The sequence below is a fragment of the Cherax quadricarinatus genome, unplaced genomic scaffold (assembly GCF_038502225.1).
Source record: "Cherax quadricarinatus isolate ZL_2023a unplaced genomic scaffold, ASM3850222v1 Contig103, whole genome shotgun sequence".
NCBI lineage: Eukaryota > Metazoa > Arthropoda > Malacostraca > Decapoda > Parastacidae > Cherax > Cherax quadricarinatus.
The window spans coordinates 194,232-212,688 of NW_027195129.1; the positions used below are offsets into that span (position 1 = coordinate 194,232).

Consider the following 18,457-nt stretch of genomic DNA (forward strand, 5'->3'; position numbering starts at 1 on the left):
GTCTCTGCGTGTTTGTGGGCGTTTTGTGGTATGCATACATACATAACACCTCCTCTGAGCATTTTTCTTGGCAGTAGTAGGAGGCAGTTGTATGGGGTAGTGATCACCAGGCCTCATACGAGATGACGTCTGTGGGCGCTGGTCTATTGCAGGAGTTGCTCCTTGGTACTTTGCAATTATTTGTCTGATTACTGACAGGCAAAATTCACCATATTTTGGTGTTTTGTTGGTCTTCAACTTGTATATGTTATAAGCATTTAGCATAGAGATATCAACAAGATGGAAAAAAAGTTTGATATACCACTTATAACTCTTGCGTACACAGTCTGCAAACCCAATCTGCATGTCACATTTGTCCACTAAGCGCATATTGAGGTTGTAGTCCATGACAGCTGCAGGCTTTAGAATGGGTTCATTGGTCTCTCTGTTGTCCCTGCCACTGGGTACCATTTCGTTTGTGTGAACTGATGTCAACAATGTGACATCACGTTTGTCATGCCACCGAAATGCCATGATGTCATTGGCAGCAAAGGCTTGCACCTCACCTCTGCGAGTGCCAGCGTCGAACCTTGGCATATGTTTGCGATTACCACGCACTGTGCCACACGCGTCTGTCAAGTTCACTCGCAAGAAATCACTGAGTAAGGGGCTTGTGTACCAGTTATCAGTAAATAACATATGCCCCTTACCAAGATATGGTTCCATCATTGTTCGAACCACATCACCAGAGATACCCAATAACTTCATGGTATCTCTCAAAGTATTACTGCCAGTGTACACAATAATATCTAAAACAAGACCACTTCTGCAATCACACAGTACAAATAGCTTTATACCAAAGCGTTTCCTCTTGCTTGGTATATATTGCTTGAATGAGAGTCTTCCTTTGAATAAAATCAAGGACTCATCAATAACAAGCTTCCTGAAGGGATAAAAATACATGCAGCACTTTTGTTTCAGGTACATAAACACATTTCTTATCTTATATAACCTGTCGCTTCTGTCAGGCCTGGTTTTGTCTGAAAAGTGTAACATACGTAACAGTATCAGGAAACGATTGACACCTATAATGTCACTAAAACCTGGAGTTGAAATCAGGCGATCTGTTGTCCAGTATGTGGTGACAGTGTGCTTATACACATGTGGCATAAGCATTATTGTGGCAAAAAACAGGTACATCTCTGCCACAGTTGTCTCCTTCCACTTGTGTAGCCGTGATTTTGGTGAGAGAATTGTATTTGCCATGGTGTAATCACAGTATGTATTTGTTTCCCTGACAATGATGTCCATCAGGGGTTCATCAAAAAATAACTCAAAGCAGTCCAGTTCACTGGCATTGTTCCCAAGTGGACAAGATGGCTTTATTCCACTTTGTGTTTCATCAAAGTCATGGGGATTGGGAACAAACTCGTCACCATCCTGCCAATCCCAGATGCGGTCTGCTGGTGGGGTCTGGATATTGTACTGTGGTTGTGGCTGTGCAGGTTGTGGTGGTGCAGGTTGTGGCAGTGTGGGGTAGGGTGAGGCTGGTTGTTCTGCTGAGTCAGCCGCGTGGCTAGTAGCGTGGCCCGGTGATGGTGCCACATGGGCCGTGCCACCCTCACTATCACCACCACTGCCTCCTCCCTCACTGTCACCATTCATACCCATCGTTACAATATCGTCATCGTCGCTATCAGGTCGTGGTGTTGGGCCACAGGATGTGCTCCCAGAGTTTCTCCTTCCCCTTGGAACAACATATGAAACACTACCAGACCGCATGCTACGTCGTACATACTGGCGCTTCACTGGGGAATATTCACTCTCACTGTCACTAGAACTGCTTTCAATGACCTTGAAATCACTATCACTATCACTGCTATCATCAGGGTGTTGTACACGACCAAATAGTTTCCTCTTTCGTCCTGGTACAGGCGAACGTGAACGTGAACAAGCCGGCACAGCACCAGAGGTCGAAGGTTGTGGGTCATCTGGGTTTTCGTCACTATTTACGTTATCCTGGGCACTTTTTTCGGTAACACTCACTTGAAAACCCTTGAATTCACTGTCACTGACATTTTCATCGCTGTTAGAGCTATCACTTGGGAACAAAAGACCTCCAATCCGCCGAGGAGTGAGGAACTTCTTACCGAGAGGCATGGTGAAAATGGACTGACAACATGGCGTTCCCACAATGCACCGCTAGGTCCCAGATTTTTTTCACAGGGTGCACACCGACCACTGAGACCCATTCTCTCCCGTGTAGGCCTACCAGGCCTTTGGTGCTCGATTTGAAGCCGCTAGAATTTGTGCGTATAAATACGTCAGAAACATTGGCTCGTAAGACGTATTTATACGTCGGAAACAGTCAAAGGGTTAATGACGAGCCTGGGGAAAGTGATCACAAATCACTTAGTTTCAATATATCATGGAATTACCCAGATAACTGCAATCAAATCTATCCCAGACTTTCGCTTGGCTGATTTCATGGGAATGAAAAATTACCTGGGTGGGCTAAATTAGGATGACCTGACTATGGGTCAGGTAGGTGATCTTGTTTGCCTATATGACATTTTTCAGAGCATAGTTCTAGCTGCCCAGACAACTTTTGTTCCAAGTAGGGAAATTAGATCTAACAAGAATGATCCCAAATTGATGAACGATAGATTAAAAAATCTCATTGGTCAAAAGAGAGGCATATATTGGCATATCAAAAGAGGGGATAGGTAGTTAAGAAATCAATATACAGTGGACCCCCGCCTTACAATATTAATCCGTTCTTGAGAGCTCATCTTAAGCCGAAATTATCATTAGCCGAATTAATTTTCCCCATAAGAAATAATGGAAATCAAGTTAATCCGTTCCTGACACCCCAAAGCATGAAAAAAAAAAATTTTTACCACATGAAATATTAATTTTAATACAGAAACTGAAGAAGACATGCACAATTACTACTCTACTAAGAATAGAATACATGACACTTACCTTTATTGAAGATCTGGTGATGATTGATGGGATGGGAGGAGGGGAGAGTGTGGAAGTTATTGTTTAGAAGGGGAATCCCCTTCCATTAGGACTTGAGGAAGCAAGTCCTTTTCCGGGGTTACTTCCCTTCTTATTTTAATGCCACTAGGACCAGTTTGAGAGTCAGTGAACCTCTGTCGCACAACAAATCTATCCATAGAGCTCTGTACCTCCTGTTCCTTTAAGACTTTCCTAAAATGGGCCATAACATTGTCATTGTACAGGTTACCAACATGGCTTGCAGTAGCTGTGTCAGGGTGATTTTCATCCGTAAAGGTTTGCAGTTCAACCCACTTTACACACATTTCCTTAATCTCTTTTTTCAATTCCATACTAATTCTCACCCCTTTTACTAGAGGGATGGCACTAGAAGCTTTCTTGGGGTCCATGGTGACTTATTTTGCAGTTACAAGCACTAAAAACACTGGGATAATGTGAAATGTACCGAATGTATGCGTAGATGCAACCGCACTGGCTGGCTTGTAAACACTGGTGCTGAGGCCACACGTGGGATGCGTCCCAGATGAATCATGTGAGGCGAGTTTTTTATCGTGAGGCCAGGCAAAATTTTTGCGTTCAAATGCTTCGTATGGAGGATTTAACGTAACACGATGCATTCATAAGGCGGGGGTCCACTGTATTCATTTAGAGAGAGAAATAGAAAAAGGTATAAGAAAAGCAAAAAGGGATTATGAGGCTAAGGTTGCAAGGGATTCAAAGACTAACCCAAAAGGGTTCTTTCAGGTATGCAGAAGTGAGATTAGGGACAAGATAGGCCCACTTAAGAGTAATTCTGGTCAGATCACTGACAGTGATAAGGATATGTGTGAAATTCTCAATACCTACTTCCTCTCAGTTTTTACCCAAGAAAATACTAGTGAAATTCCTGAAATAATAGATTATATAGAACAGGATGATAATAAATTATGCACAATTGTGGTAACTAGTGACATGGTCCTCAGACAAATAGAGAAATTAAAACCTAACAAATCCCCAGGCCCTGATGAACTGTTTGCAAGGGTGTTAAAGGAATGGAAAGAAGAACTTAGCAAACCTTTGGCTAATCTTTTCAACATATCACTACAAACTGGCATAGTGCCTGACAAGTGGAAAATGGCAAATGTAATACCTATTTACAAGGCAGGTGACAAGTCCTTAGCTTCAAACTATAGGCCAATAAGCCTTACCTCCATAGTGGGAAAATTTATGGAATCAATAATTGCCGAAAAAATTTGTAGCCATATTGATAGGCATAAACTGATTAATGAATCTCAACATGGCTTTACAAAGGGAAGTTCCTGTCTTACAAATTTACTAACTTTTTTCATTAAGGTGTTTGAGGAGGTAGATCATCGTAATGAATATGATATTGTACATATGGACTTCAGTAAGGCTTTCGGTAGAGTTCCACATCAGAGGATATTGAGGAAACTTAAGGCACACGGAATAGGAGGAAAAATTTTTTTCTGGGTAGAGGCATGGCTGACAAATAGGCAGCAGAGAGTTTGCATAAATGGGGAAAATCAGAATGGGGGCATGTCACAAGCAGTGTTCCGCAGGGGTCAGTATCGGGCCCTTTGTTGTTCACAATTTACGTAAGTGACATAGATGAGGGAATAAATAGCGACATAAGCAAATTTGCTGATGACACCAAAACAGGCCATTCAATTCACTCTAATTTTATTTATTTATATATTTTATGTCTTTGCAAACAGTACATTGAGATTTTGTATTTACAATAGTGGGTTGCAATGCAAAGAGTGTTTCTGTTATGCCTAGGCATTATGGGCCAACTTAACATTATTGGCTTAAAGACTACTTAACACTAAGGATTATATCATAGTTGTACAGTAGGATAGTAATTATTTCATAGTTGTACAGTAGATTATTAATTGTAAGTGAATCTAATTTGTACAAGACAAAAGATATATTCATATATTCAAAAATGCTTTTTGCAAAAACAATGATTCAATTATATTCATGTCAATGTGTGTGTGTGTGTGTGTGTGTGTGTGTGTGTGTGTGTGTGTGTGTGTGTGTGTGTGTGTGTGTGTGTGTGTGTGGTGTGTGTGACTCAACAATCAATATTTGCACCAATAACTCATTACAGTTGTGACCGGGTGTGGAAGTGTGAATTGCTCATTACTCTATAATTTGTTCATGAATGTAGCCAAAGTATAAACGTAAGTAACCATTCTACAGAATTCATTACCTTTGTAACTTGTGAGCTCATTGCCTTTGTACCTAGTTCAGCTATCAAAACTTTGGGGGCCCAGTCCCTGGACCCATTACGTACCTCTGTAATCTGTAAATACCTTTGTAACTTGTCATGATTGTGACCAGACTTACCTGGAGTTCATTACCTTTGTAAATTGTGAGTTCATTACCTTTGTAAATTGTGAGTTCATTACCTTTGTAAATTGTGAGTTCATTACCTCTGTAACTTGCTCAGCTATCAAAACTTTGGAGTCCAGTCCCTGGACCAATTATGTACCTCTGTAATCTTTTGACTACCGCCCACAGGATGGGTATGGGGTGCATAATAAACATATTAAACTAAACAATGGATAACAGGTTCAAAGTGATTGTTGAAGTTATGATGTGGGAGTACATACATGAGTATGTGTGTACTGAGTATTTAGCATTTAGTCTAGGGTGATTAAGTGGCTTTTGATAAGAGTCTTAAATTGATTTTCAGACTGGGTTACTTTAATATTTTCTGGTAATGAATTTCATACTTTAGGGCCCTTTATGTGCATAGAGTTTTTACACAGTGTGATATGGACACGAGGTATATCAAAAAGAGATCTGTGTCTTGTGTTGTGGTCATGTGTCCTGTTTAAGTTGGTGAGGAGAAGTTTAAGTGGAGGGTTTATATTTGTGTGTATTGTTCTGTGTATGTAGTAGGCACATGAATAAGTATGGATGTTCTTAATGGTGAGCAAATTCAGACTTTTGAAAATTGGTGTAGTATGATGGCGGGAGTGGGAATTTGTGATCATTCTTACTGCTGCCTTTTGCTGGGTTATTAGGGGTTTTAGGTGATTGCATACTGTTGATCCCCATACACAAATTCCATATGTAAGATAAGGGTATATGAGTGAATGGTACAGTGCCAGGAGAGCTGATTGTGGAACGTAGTACCTTATCTTTGATAGTATGTCTACAGTCTTGGAGATTTTCTTGGTGATTTGTTGTATGTGTGTCTGGGACTTAAGGCTAATGTCAAACATAAGAACATAAGAAAGAAGGAACACTGCAACAGGCCTACTGACCCATGCGGAGCAGGTCCATGTCCCCTCCCCCCGGATTAGACCAATGACCCACCCCCGGATTATCCCAATGACCCACCCAGTCTGGTCATCCCCACTCAAGGATGGAGCACTGTACCAGACCCAGCAGCACATGCTAGTCAGGTCCAACTCACACCCACCCACACCCACTCATGTATTTATCTAACCTATTTTTAAAACTACACAACGTTTTAGCCTCAATAACTGTACTCGGGAGCTTGTTCCACTCATCCACAACTCTATTACCAAACCAGTACTTTCCTATATCCTTCCTGAATCTGAATTTTTCCAACTTGAAACCATTGATGCGAGTCCTGTCTTGGCTGGAAATTTTCAGCACACTATTTACATCCTCTTTATTTATTCCTGTTTTCCATTTATACACCTCGATCATATCCCCCCTAATTCTACGCCTTGCAAGAGAGTGGATACCTACAAATTTTCCCTCTGTGAGTCTTGTGACTGATGATCAATTTTGCGTTATGTTAATTGGATCATTTGCAGCATTGTTTCCAAACTGAATGAAATAGGTTTTATCAGTATTCAGGGTAAGTTTATTAGTCATCATCCAGGCAGATATTTTCTGCAATTTGGCATTGACTGTGTTTCCTAGTATGACTGCGTTTGGGTGGGATAAGACATATGTAGTGTCATCTGCAAATAATATGGGTTTGAGTAGCTGTGATGTATTCAGTAGATCATTGATGTAGATGAGAAAGAGGAGTGGTCCAAGGACACTTCCTTGTGAGACTCCTACTGTGATTGGTTGGGTGGAAGAGTTTGCATTGTTTGCATACACATATTGAGTTCTGTTACTAAGGTATGACTTTAGGTAGTTGAGGGAGTGGCCTCTGATACCATAGTGCATTAATTTGGAGTACAGCAGTTCATGGTCGACTGTCTCGAAAGCTTTATATAAATCAATGACAATGCCCAGCGGGACTTCTTTTCGAGTGCGGCATATATTAGTACTAGCATGTGTATGATGGTGTCATTTGTGGTTTTATTATTCCTGAATCCAAACTGACAAGGGTTTAATATGTTGTGTGAGATGAGGTAGGAATAGTTCCGTCTATGAATTAATTTTTCAAAGATTTTAGAGAGCAGTGGTAAGTTAAATATTGATCTATAATTATTCAAGTGGATCGGAGTGACCCTCACTATTTTGAGGATTGTTGGGAAGGTAGATGATTCAATGGATTTTTTAAAGAGCGTAGCAATAATTGGTGACAATACTTGAGAAGCTTTTTTGTACATAAAAGCAGGCAAGTTGTTTATGTCTCCTGCCTTGTTTTTAAGGGTGTTTATGATGAGCATAACTTCTATGGGGTTGGTTGGAGCTAGGAATAGAGTATTTGGGTAGGTACCTATGAGGTAGTCTGATGGACGGGTGTCTGCGCTTGGTATTTTGTTTGCTAGATTTTTTCCTATGGTGGAGAAGAAAGCATAGAGTTTCTTTGCCGTTTGAGTTCGAGAGAGTAGGGGTTCATCTGATTTTGTTAGATTGATTGTTTTGTTTTTGGATAACTTTTTAGTTCCAAGAATTTCATATAGTTTTCCAGGTTTTTCTCATATCACCTTTGATGTTAAGTAATCTATTTTCATAATACAGTTTTTTAGATCTTCTTATCAGGCTGGTAAGTGCTGACGAGTAACGTTCAGACTGTTCTCTAGTTATTTGACCCATTCTATACTGTTTTTCATATTCGTGATTTGTGTTAATGGATTTGAGGATGCTTGGTGTTAGCCAGGGACTATTCAGTCTCTTTGCTGTGATCTGTTTAGTTTTTTGGGGCCAATGTTTGTTACAGAGGCTTTGGTTATTTTTTTAGAACATTATTTATAAATTCATTCATATCTGTATATGTTTCAAGCTCATTTTGCCAATCGATGTTATTCATAGCTGCTATAAAGTTGTTAACTGCTGTCTTGTTATGTAGTCTGAAGGTTACTTTAGTGATGTCTTGTGGCAGTTTGCCCAGATTAGTTATGAGAAAGGTTGGGTAGTGGTCTGTAGTGTTGTCTGTGATTATGCCTGATTTTAAAGGGGATATGGTGTTTGTCCAGATGTGGTCTATTAAAGAGATGCTTGTCTCAGTGATTCTTGTAAGTTTAGATATTGCTGGTAGCAACAGGCAGTTACTCATTGTGTTTGTGAATTCAGTTACTTGTGGGTCCTGGTCATGTAGTATGTTTATGTTGAAATCTCCTGTTAGTGGTCTTTATTCATGTGTGCATCAGTAATCATGTTTCCTAGTTTTTCACTAAAGTGATAAATGTTTGACTGTGGTACTCTGTAGATGTTTATAACTGTGAGGGGGTTTTTGCAGGTCTTTTGATTTAAATTTGGCTATGATATATTCTCCATGTTCGTCCCTTGTGTAAGATTTATTGATACATTCGAGTTGATTTGAGTAGTATATAGCTGTTCCTCCCCCTTGCTGGTCTGTTCTACAGTTGTGTATGACCATGTAGCCCGGAATGGTACAGACATCTGTAATATCAGGCTTAAGCCAGGTTTCTGTGAGTGTGATGATTGATATATTGGAATGAAGGGAATTGAGTAATGCTGTGAGGCCATCATAATGTTTTGCTCAAGGATCTGATATTGTAGTTAAAGATGGTTATTATGTTATTGTTTGCACTGAGGAATGTCTTTGCTTGGTCTGCTGTATAGTAATTACAGTTACTGTATGATTCATGTACAGGAAGGCCCCGCTTTACGGCGTTTCACTTTACAGCGTTCCGCTAATACGGACATTTCAAATTATGACCAAAACTCGCTATACGGCTCCCCCCACCTGACTTTCTAATACGGTCACCGTGCCCCACCCTGTTTGTTTACATTCTCCATGAGCTCAGTAAGCACTAAGTCTCTCCATTTTGTCTGGAAACTCCAAAATTTCAAATGTTTTTAAAAGTTATTTCATAATTTATATATACTCTGATAATTATACTTATGTATACCTGTACCTAAATAAACTTACACACTGCTTTCATGTAGGTACACATTAAAATCACTAAGAGTCTCTCTACTCTTGATGCAATAATAATAATAATAATAATAATAATAATAATAATAATAATAATAATAATAGTAATAATAGTAATAATAATAGTAATAATAATAATCTCTTGGGCGCATTAATGTCGCATATTACGTTAATATAGACATTTCCCTTAATCTATCTATGATATTTTTTTCAAAATTATATAAGAAACACATTATGTAACACACAAACATGATACATGCACCCACAGTATAAAATTTTATACAAATATATACGAGATGTTTACCAAACGGTTTGTAGAAGTGTCGGAAGAATTACGTTTTCTCTAGCCCGTCACCTGTTACTAGGGATAACTGTAGAAAAATATTCCTTTCGTATGCCTTCACTTTATAGCTATAATTCTGTACTAACTTGTACACAGTGTAAGAGTATTTGTTTCATGATTTAATTATTATAATAATAATAATAAAAATATTGTAAGGTAAAAGTTTCACAAACGCCTGACCGAGTGATCGTCCACAACCTGTTCAGTTTGTTTACGCTGTCTGAGCGCGGTGTATCTCGTTATCTCTCGTTTGCTCTTCGTTAACTAATTGGCTCTCGTTGACGATGGCATCTAAGCTTAGTTGTGATAAAAAGAAGAGTCGTAAGCCTCTTACTTTAAGTGCCAAGTTAGAAATGATTAACTTAGTGAACAAGGTATGTCAATGGCTGAGATAGCACGTAAGCTTGGTTTGGCTCGTCAAACAGTTAGTACAGTTGTGAACAATAAGGAGAAAGTGTTGCAGGAAGTTAAAAGTGCTACACCAGTGACCACTAAAGTTATAAGAAAACGTGATAACCTTATTGCTGACATGGAAAAACTTTTAATGGTGTGGATTGATGATCAGACTAGTCACAAGGTGCCTTTAAGCAGAGCCATTATCCAGTCCAAAGCCCTAAGTCTCTTCAATTCTATGAAGGCTGAGAGAGGGGAGGAAGCTGCTGAAGATAAATTCTCAGCTAGCAGAGGCTGGTTTAATAGGTTTAAGGAAAGAAGTCAACTTCACAACATCAGAGTGCAGGGTGAAGCTGCAAGCGCTGACAATTTAGCTGCAGAAAATTATCCACTTGAACTAGCCGAGATAATAGAATGTGGTGGATATACCAAGCAACAGATTTTTAATGTGGATGAGACTGCATTATTTTGGAAGAAGATGCCATCTAGGACATTTATTGCTAAGGAAGAGAAGTCAATGCCTGGCTTCAAAGCTGCAAAAGACAGGCTAACACTCTTGCTAGGAGCTAATGCAGCTGGTGACTGCAAGTTAAAACCTATGATGATTTATCACTCAGAGAATCCTAGGGCCCTAAAGAACTATGCAAAAGGCAGCCTCCCAGTTTATTATAAATCTAATTCGAAAGCTTGGATGACTGCCAATCTTTTCATAAGTTGGTTCACGGACTATTTTAAGCCTACAGTTGAGGCTTACTGCAAGGAAAAGAAAATTCCTTTTAATGTTTTACTTGTTTTAGACAATGCCCCTGCCCACCCTACAGCTCTACATGGTATGTACAGGGAGATAAATGTTGCTTTTATACCTCCAAACACAACTTCATTACTGCAGCCGATGGACCAAGGTGTAATTGCAGCCTTTAAATCTTATTACCTAAGAAGAACTTTCATTAAGGCTGTAAATTTCCTAGACAGTGATAAAATGCCTGGGCCTAAACAAAATAAATTAAAAACCTTTTGGAAAGGTTTCACAATTTTGGATGGCATTAAAAATATTAGAGATGCATGGAATGAAGTTAATGAAACTACACTCAAAGGTGTTTGGAAGAATCTGATTCCTGAACTTATGGATGATTTTGAAGGTTTTGAGAATCCAGTGGGGGAAGTGTGTGTAAATGTTGTTGATATGGCAAGGGAATTAGAACTGGAAGTGGAGCCTGAGGATGTGGAAGAATTGCTTCTCTCTCATGATGAGGTTCTGACAGACCAAGATCTTCTGATTGAAGAGCAAAGAAAGAAATTTCATGAAGAGGAGATCCATCCTGATGATAGTCCTGTTACCATTAAAGAAATGAAAACCCAGGATTTGGAAGAAGCTATTAACCATATAGAAATAGCAATGGCAATTTTTGAGAAGATTGATCCAAATTTTGAACGAAGTTCAAAAGTGAATGCAACCCTTTCCCATGATGTTACATGCTATAAAGAAATTTTAAGGGAAAGGAAAAAAAAATCCATGAGGCAAAGTTCAATGCTTTCCTACTTTAAGAAAATATCATGCCAACCTTCAACATCAACAGCCAGCATTCAACAGCCTTCAACATCAACAGCTAGCCTTCAACAGCCTTCAACATCAACATACACCCCTTCAAAAGCCTCACACAAGTCTCCAAAACGAATCAAATTAGTTGAAGAATTAGAGGATGATGGTCTGCCATCTCCTGATTTGATTCAATAACTACATTGCCACTCACCTCTCACACATTCATATTAAGTAATTAAAGGTATGTAATAAATGTACTGTGTGTAATTTTACTTTTCATTGTTTTTTTTAATGCTTAGTTCTATTGCTAATTTAATATATGTCAGTGTAAATACGTTATCTAGCATTTATATGCATTTACAAGGAAAATAAAAGGGTGTTCCACTTTACGGCGGTTTCCGCTTTACGGCGGTAGCCTGGAACCTAACCCGCCGTATAAGTGGGGCCTTCCTGTATTTCATTTAGTAAAAAGTTTACGTCAAGTTCTATGCCTGTAGTCATAGAATGAGAGTAATTTTACAAACTAGATTTTCGGAGTAAAATATTATAAGATTTATATTAAATCTACAACTAGACTTATGAATAAGACTCTGTAATTATTCTAAAACTTGTAATAATTTGAAAGAAAAAGGGATTATTACAGAATAGATAATTCAGTTATACACTTAAGCATCTAATAGCACCTTAATTATTTTAACAAATGTGAGTTTATAAACTACGGTAGATATTTACAGCTAAAATAAAGGAGCTAGTGAATATAATAATAAAAGAATGTATTAAAAACAAAATCAGTAGCACTTGAGGTAGTCAATAGAACCTGGAGTATTTTAATAAATGTGACTATATGGACAAGAGGGAAAAAAATATTAAATATCCTGAAAATAGCCCTTTATTTGTTGTTAGACCTAGGAGTATAGCAATTACTGAATAAAGGGAGGTACAATGTACAGGTCTCCCTCAACATTCGCGAGGGTTAGGGGATCAAGAGCCTCGCGAATGTTGAAAAACCGTGAATGTTTGGTGCCCCAATATATTGTAGGGAAATATAATACAATAGTGCTTCCTTAACTTGTTGAACCATGAACAATCATAAAATACATCAAAATGTCGTAAATTGTACTAAATATATACATGTTATGCTTTAATAACATGTATGTTATTAAATACCACAGACTCTACCACTGCCTCCACCACTTCCTCAACCACTGTGAGTCCCTACTACCCTCCCACTGACCCCCGCAACTGGCAGCCAGCCCTCCCACCACTGTGTGGTGAGTGTTTTGTTTGTTCATTATTTGCTATTAAACTACAGTATAAATAATGTAAACCCATCCATGACTGCATATTGGAATGGCTATTTGAACAGGTATTGGACGGTGACATCGTGTGTTTACTCTTGAACACAGCAAAGAATCAAACATTTCTGCTACTGCTAATAATAATAATAATAATAATAATAATAATAATAATAATAATAATACGATATAATTGAAGAAGGAAATTGTACAAAAATACGAGGGAGTGGTTGACACATCGTCAGTGTGGCTTTGTTTATGCTGGAGTGAACATTAGTCTCCCTGCTCTTCCAAACATTTCACAATAATTCAGCGGTTGAGGCAGTGGTATTTAATAACATATATGTTATAAATAATAATAGTACATATTATTAATAACATGTATTATTATTATTATTAATAACATGTATGTTATTAAATACCACTGCCTCAACCGCTGCCTCAACCACTGCCTCAATTGCTTCCTCAACAGCTGCCTCACCTACTGCCTCAATCGCTTCCTCAACCGCTGCCTCAACCACTGCCTCAATCGCTGCCTCAACAGCTGCCTCACCCACTGCCTCAATCGCTTCCTCAACAGCTGCCTCAACCACTGCCTCAATCGCTTCCTCAACAGCTGCCTCACCCACTGCCTCAATCGCTGCCTCAACAGGTGCCTCACCCACTGTCTCCATCGCTGCCTCAGCTGCCTCAACCGCTGCCTCAACAGCTGCCTCAATCGCTGCCTCAATCGCTGCCTCACCACTGCCTCAATCGCTGCCTCAACAGCTGCCTCACCCACTGCCTCAATCGCTGCCTTAACCACTGCCACTACCACTCCAGTTGCACTCAATCTACAAGCACCAAACACAATGAATTATTGTGAAATGTTTCAAAGAGCAGGGAGACTAATATTCACTCCAGGGTAAACAAAGCCATACTGACGATGTGTCAACCACTCACTCGTATTTTTGTACAATTTCCTTCTTCAGTTATATCGTATTTATTATTATTATTATTATTATTATTATTATTATTATCATTATTATTATTATTATTATTATTATTATTATTATTATTGTCATTATTAGCAGTAGCAGAAATGTTTGATTCTTTGCTGTGTTCAAGAGTAAACACATGATGTCACCGTCTAATACCTGTCCGAATAGCCATTCCAATATGCAGTCATGAATGGATTTACATTATTTATAATGTAGTTTAATAGCAAATAATGAACAAACAAAACACTCACCACACAGTGGTGGGAGGGCTGGCTGCCAGTTGCGGGGGTCAGTGGGAGGGTAGTAGGGACTCGCAGGTGACGGAAAACTTAAATATGATTTGGCGGCTGGGAATTTGGTGGCTGGGAATTTGGCGGGTGAGAATTCGCGAATGTGTGAAGCCCGCGAAAGCTGAAAACGTGAATGTTGAGGGAGACCTGTATTGGAATATAGAGAACTATTTCAGGACAAATGTAAAAAGGGACTAAATTAAGTAGTGGTAAAACAAACTTTAATTCAATTCATTTCAATTCAATTCAAAGTTTATTCTCTATAAGGATTACAATGCTGAGTTTACAGAATTTGGTTATTGTGTGGTTTACATGTAGTAAAATAATAATTACAGAGTGTACCACTAGAACACCTAGCATGGCTAGGCATTTCGGGCAGACTTAGTTTAATTCTTAAATTTAAAAATATTACAAATTATGAGGTAAGTTGGTATTATGGCTAAGTGACTAAATACTAGTTAGTGAGTTTAGCAATGTGAATGCTTTTGTTTTGGCACAGTACATAGTTTCAGTATTGGAGTATCACAGGATTCATTATTTTAAGATTGAGATTAATATTTCTGTTTATGGTCAAATGGGTGAGTGAGTGTAAGTGTGAACCACCAGGTGGTATTCGTGTAGTTAGTTGACGGGGTGTATCAGGGAGATAAGATGTTTTCTAATGGTAGTTTTGAAGGTGATATGAAATTAATCTGAGACTAACATAAAGTTTGAGCAATTAATATCACTAAAGAAATATTATTTGAGGTAAAGTAGTTGATATTAGCTAGTGGAAGATGGTACAAGGAATTGCACAATAGTGTAGTAGGAACATACACTAGTTTGTTATTTGTAGTTTGGGAGCAAATGGGAAAATTAGCTAAGATTTTAAAAGAATTATAGCAGTGCTTAAGTAGGAATAAATGGTAATACCGATATTGTTAAAGAGTAAGCATCTTATTAACAAGTAATAAATTGTGAATGGGAAATCTGGGAAGATAACACAATCTGGGTCACACAAGGAACTGTGTGGGACACCTGGGATAATGAGGTAGTAAATACTATCCAGAAGGTGATAGTACAGGGATTAGTTCAATAATGGCATAATAACAAACACTAACGTAGTACAATGATTTAGTCACTAACATCAGTCAGACTCTGTAATGTTTGCATCATGAAGGAAGTTTGCTAGTTAAGATTAGTTCATTTTCATTTGTAATATGGTACACACGGCCTACATTTATTTTTCTTACTAGAATTTGTCCATCACGTACAAAGCACTGGTGAATTTAATAATTATTCTCACGTTTTAGTTTTCTCACTCTGTACAGGAGGTTCTGTCGTTTTCTTGTGAGACACTTATTTATGTACATATCTTTTTTTGCTTTAATAGATGAACTTATTAGGTTTTTTTTTTCTGTCTTGTTTGTGAAATATGAGCATAACACTTTTTCTCCCTTGGTTCCCTAGTAACCGTGATTCTTTTATTTTCGACACTGGCACATTAACCTGTAGGTGGTCGCGTATGATCTGGAGAGTTGTAGCTTTGCAGTTGGTATGGTTTAACTCACTAGGAAAGAGTGGACTGTTAATCACTACTGCATCGGCTAGCTTATCTTGCTCTGCCTTATCATCTTGGTAAGCAAAATAATTGTTCAGTTGGGTATCCATGTTTATTTTCCAGTCCTTAACGGCATCTTCAATCTTGGTGTTTAGGGAAGCTATTTGATTTGTATGACTGGCTATGACTGATTGGAGGGTCTTGCCAAACTCAGTCGTGCCAGTTGATGCTAGCTGTTGCTCAAGGCTGTTGATCTTATTCTCAAGGTGAAGTAACTTAGATTCATGGTTTGTTATTGTTGCGCGAAGAGACATATTTTCAGCACAAAGATTCAAGTTATCCGCCGTTAGGGTGGTGATGTAGTTCTTTAAAGTGTCAGGATTATTAGTCATACCTGGGAGCGTATCAGCTGGGTTAAATCCTATGAAGGTAGTAGAGGTAGAGAGGGAGTCAGTCATGGTTAGTGTTATAGTCAAGTCGCCTTGGTTGGTGGGTGAGGGGGGAGTCGGCCATGTCTGTTGTTGGTGATGCGTCACTCTGGGTGGTGAGGGGGGTGGATGGGGCACCTGCGTCCTGCTGGGTCGTCTTATGGAGTAGTCGATTACTAGGTACTGCCTTGCTGTTCTTAGCGCTGTTTCTTCTATGAGTTGGTCTCATAGTAGTACAGGAGTTGCTGTGGTCAGATGAAGGAACTAAATTAGTTAAGAGCTTGGAGTATGTAGTCGTCTGGCAGCGGGGCTGTGCTTGGAGTTTGTGGGGCAGTCTTCGCTTCAATCGGTAATTTTTCGGTTTGTAGGTATCACTTGGGTCACGCTGGGTTCTATGTACGTTAGTGCAGTTATGATTGCAATTAGGCCATCATAGAAGCATTGATGGGCTCTGCAGGTGAGAAAAATGACAGAGCTTGCTGTCTCTGCTACTGCTGCCGCTGCGCTCTAATAGGATCATAGAGCACTTCAGGATGATATGAATAGACTGATGCAATGGTCAGAGAAATGGCAGAAGCAGTTTAATATAGACGAATGCAAAGTTCTAAATGTTGGACACAAAAATAACCATGCCACATATAAACTAAATACTACTGATTGCAAAAAGGATTTAGGAGTTCTGGTAAAGCAGTAATCTAAAACCAAGGCAACAGTGCATTAGTGTTCACAATAAAGCTAACAGAATCCTTGGCTTCATATCTAGAAGTATAAATAACAGAAGTCCTCAGGTTGTTCTTCAACTCTATACAGTAGGGCCCCACTTATACGGCGGGTTAGGTTCCAGGCTGTCGCCGGAAAGTAGACATCGCCCGAAGGCAGAACGCCATTTTTTCCATTTATAAATGCATATAAATGCCAGACAACAAGTTTACACTAAATTATATTAAGTTAGTAATAGAACTAGGCATTAAAAACACACAAAGTAAAATACATTCACAGTACATTCATTATTTATCTTAAAGTATTTGTAATCTTAATGTAGGGAGAGAGGCGAGTAGTACTTATTTGTAGGAAGTCAGGAGCAGGTAGCCCAGGTGTAGGCAGCCCTGGCTCCCCGTTTCATACTTAATATACAATATTTAAAACATCCCAGAGTTAAAATACTCATACAATACACTCATTATTTACCTTAAAATATGTGTAGTCTTAATATAGGAAGAGAGGTGAGTAGTATTTATTTGTAGGAAGTCAGTGTAGGTAGCAGGTAGGTGTAGCCCACCTGGGCTACACCTACCGGCTACCTACACCGTGGCCCAGAGCCATATTATTAACATCGACATACCTTGTTCACTGAATTTAATCGTTTCTAACAACTACCTTTAGATGCCATCATAAACGAAGGGAGAAGTAATGAATAATTCATGCCGAAAATTGTAAACAAAAGCGGAGTGAGGGAGTGGCTGGGCCAAACGCAGATTCATACACATTTTCTCTGATGGCTTAACAAAGAAAACGTAATGTTGTCCCTCCACCCAGCTACCACACAGCTCCACAAGTATTATTATTAGAGCACATACAAAATATGCAATAAATGCCAGACAAGGTGCGGGATTACCAAAACTGTTGTCCAGAGGGCTGAGGAAGGGTTGTTGAGGTGGTTCGGACATGTAGAGAGAATGGAGCGAAACAGAATGACTTCAAGAGTGTATCAGTCTGTAGTGGAAGGAAGGCGGGGTAGGGGTCGGCCTAGGAAAGGTTGGAGGGAGGGGGTAAAGGAGGTTTTGTGTGCGAGGGGCTTGGACTTCCAGCAGGCATGCATGAGCGTGTTTGATAGGAGTGAATGGAGACAAATGGTTTTTAATACTTGACGTGCTGTTGGAGTGTGAGCAAAGTAACATTTATGAAGGGATTCAGGGAAACCGGCAGGCCAGACTTGAGTCCTGGAGATGGGAAGTACAGTGCCTGCACTCTGAAGGAGGGGTGTTAATGTTGCAGTTTAAAAACTGTAGTGTAAAGCACCCTTCTGGCAAGACAGTGATGGAGTGAATGATGGTGAAAGTTTTTCTTTTTCGGGCCACCCTGCCTTGGTGGGAATCGGCCAGTGTGATAATAAAAAAAAAATAAAGTTTACGCTAACTTATATTAAGTTAGCAATAGAAATAGGCATTAAAAACATAATAAAAGGTAAGATACACACAGAGTACACTTATTACATACCTTAAAATATTAATATTAATATGTGAGAGGTGAGTGGCAGGGTGTTTATTGAAAAAAATCAGAATGGCACACCATCATCCTCTAACTTATTATCACAGCTAAGCTTAGACGCCATCGTCAATGAGAGCCAACTAGTTAACAA

General features: G+C 39.1%; 1 protein-coding gene and 1 pseudogene across 4 annotated transcripts in view; one reads left to right on the top strand and one right to left on the bottom strand.

The window, feature by feature from the left end:
• Positions 1–18,457, bottom strand: part of LOC128694780 (UPF0696 protein C11orf68 homolog) — a 213,308-nt gene that overhangs the window by 76,761 nt on the left and 118,090 nt on the right. Inside the window, exons 3-4 of one of the 4 annotated variants that reach the window (XM_070080050.1) lie at positions 14,092–14,277; positions 13,342–13,693 (exon numbers count right to left, since the gene is read on the bottom strand). The exons of the other annotated variants lie outside the window; for them this stretch is intronic. The gene's annotated coding sequence lies outside the window, so the exon portion shown is untranslated. The remainder of the gene's footprint in view (positions 1–13,341; positions 13,694–14,091; positions 14,278–18,457) is intronic. 4 annotated transcript variants of the gene reach the window in all.
• On the top strand, positions 9,783–12,017 carry LOC138851207 (tigger transposable element-derived protein 1-like; annotated as a pseudogene).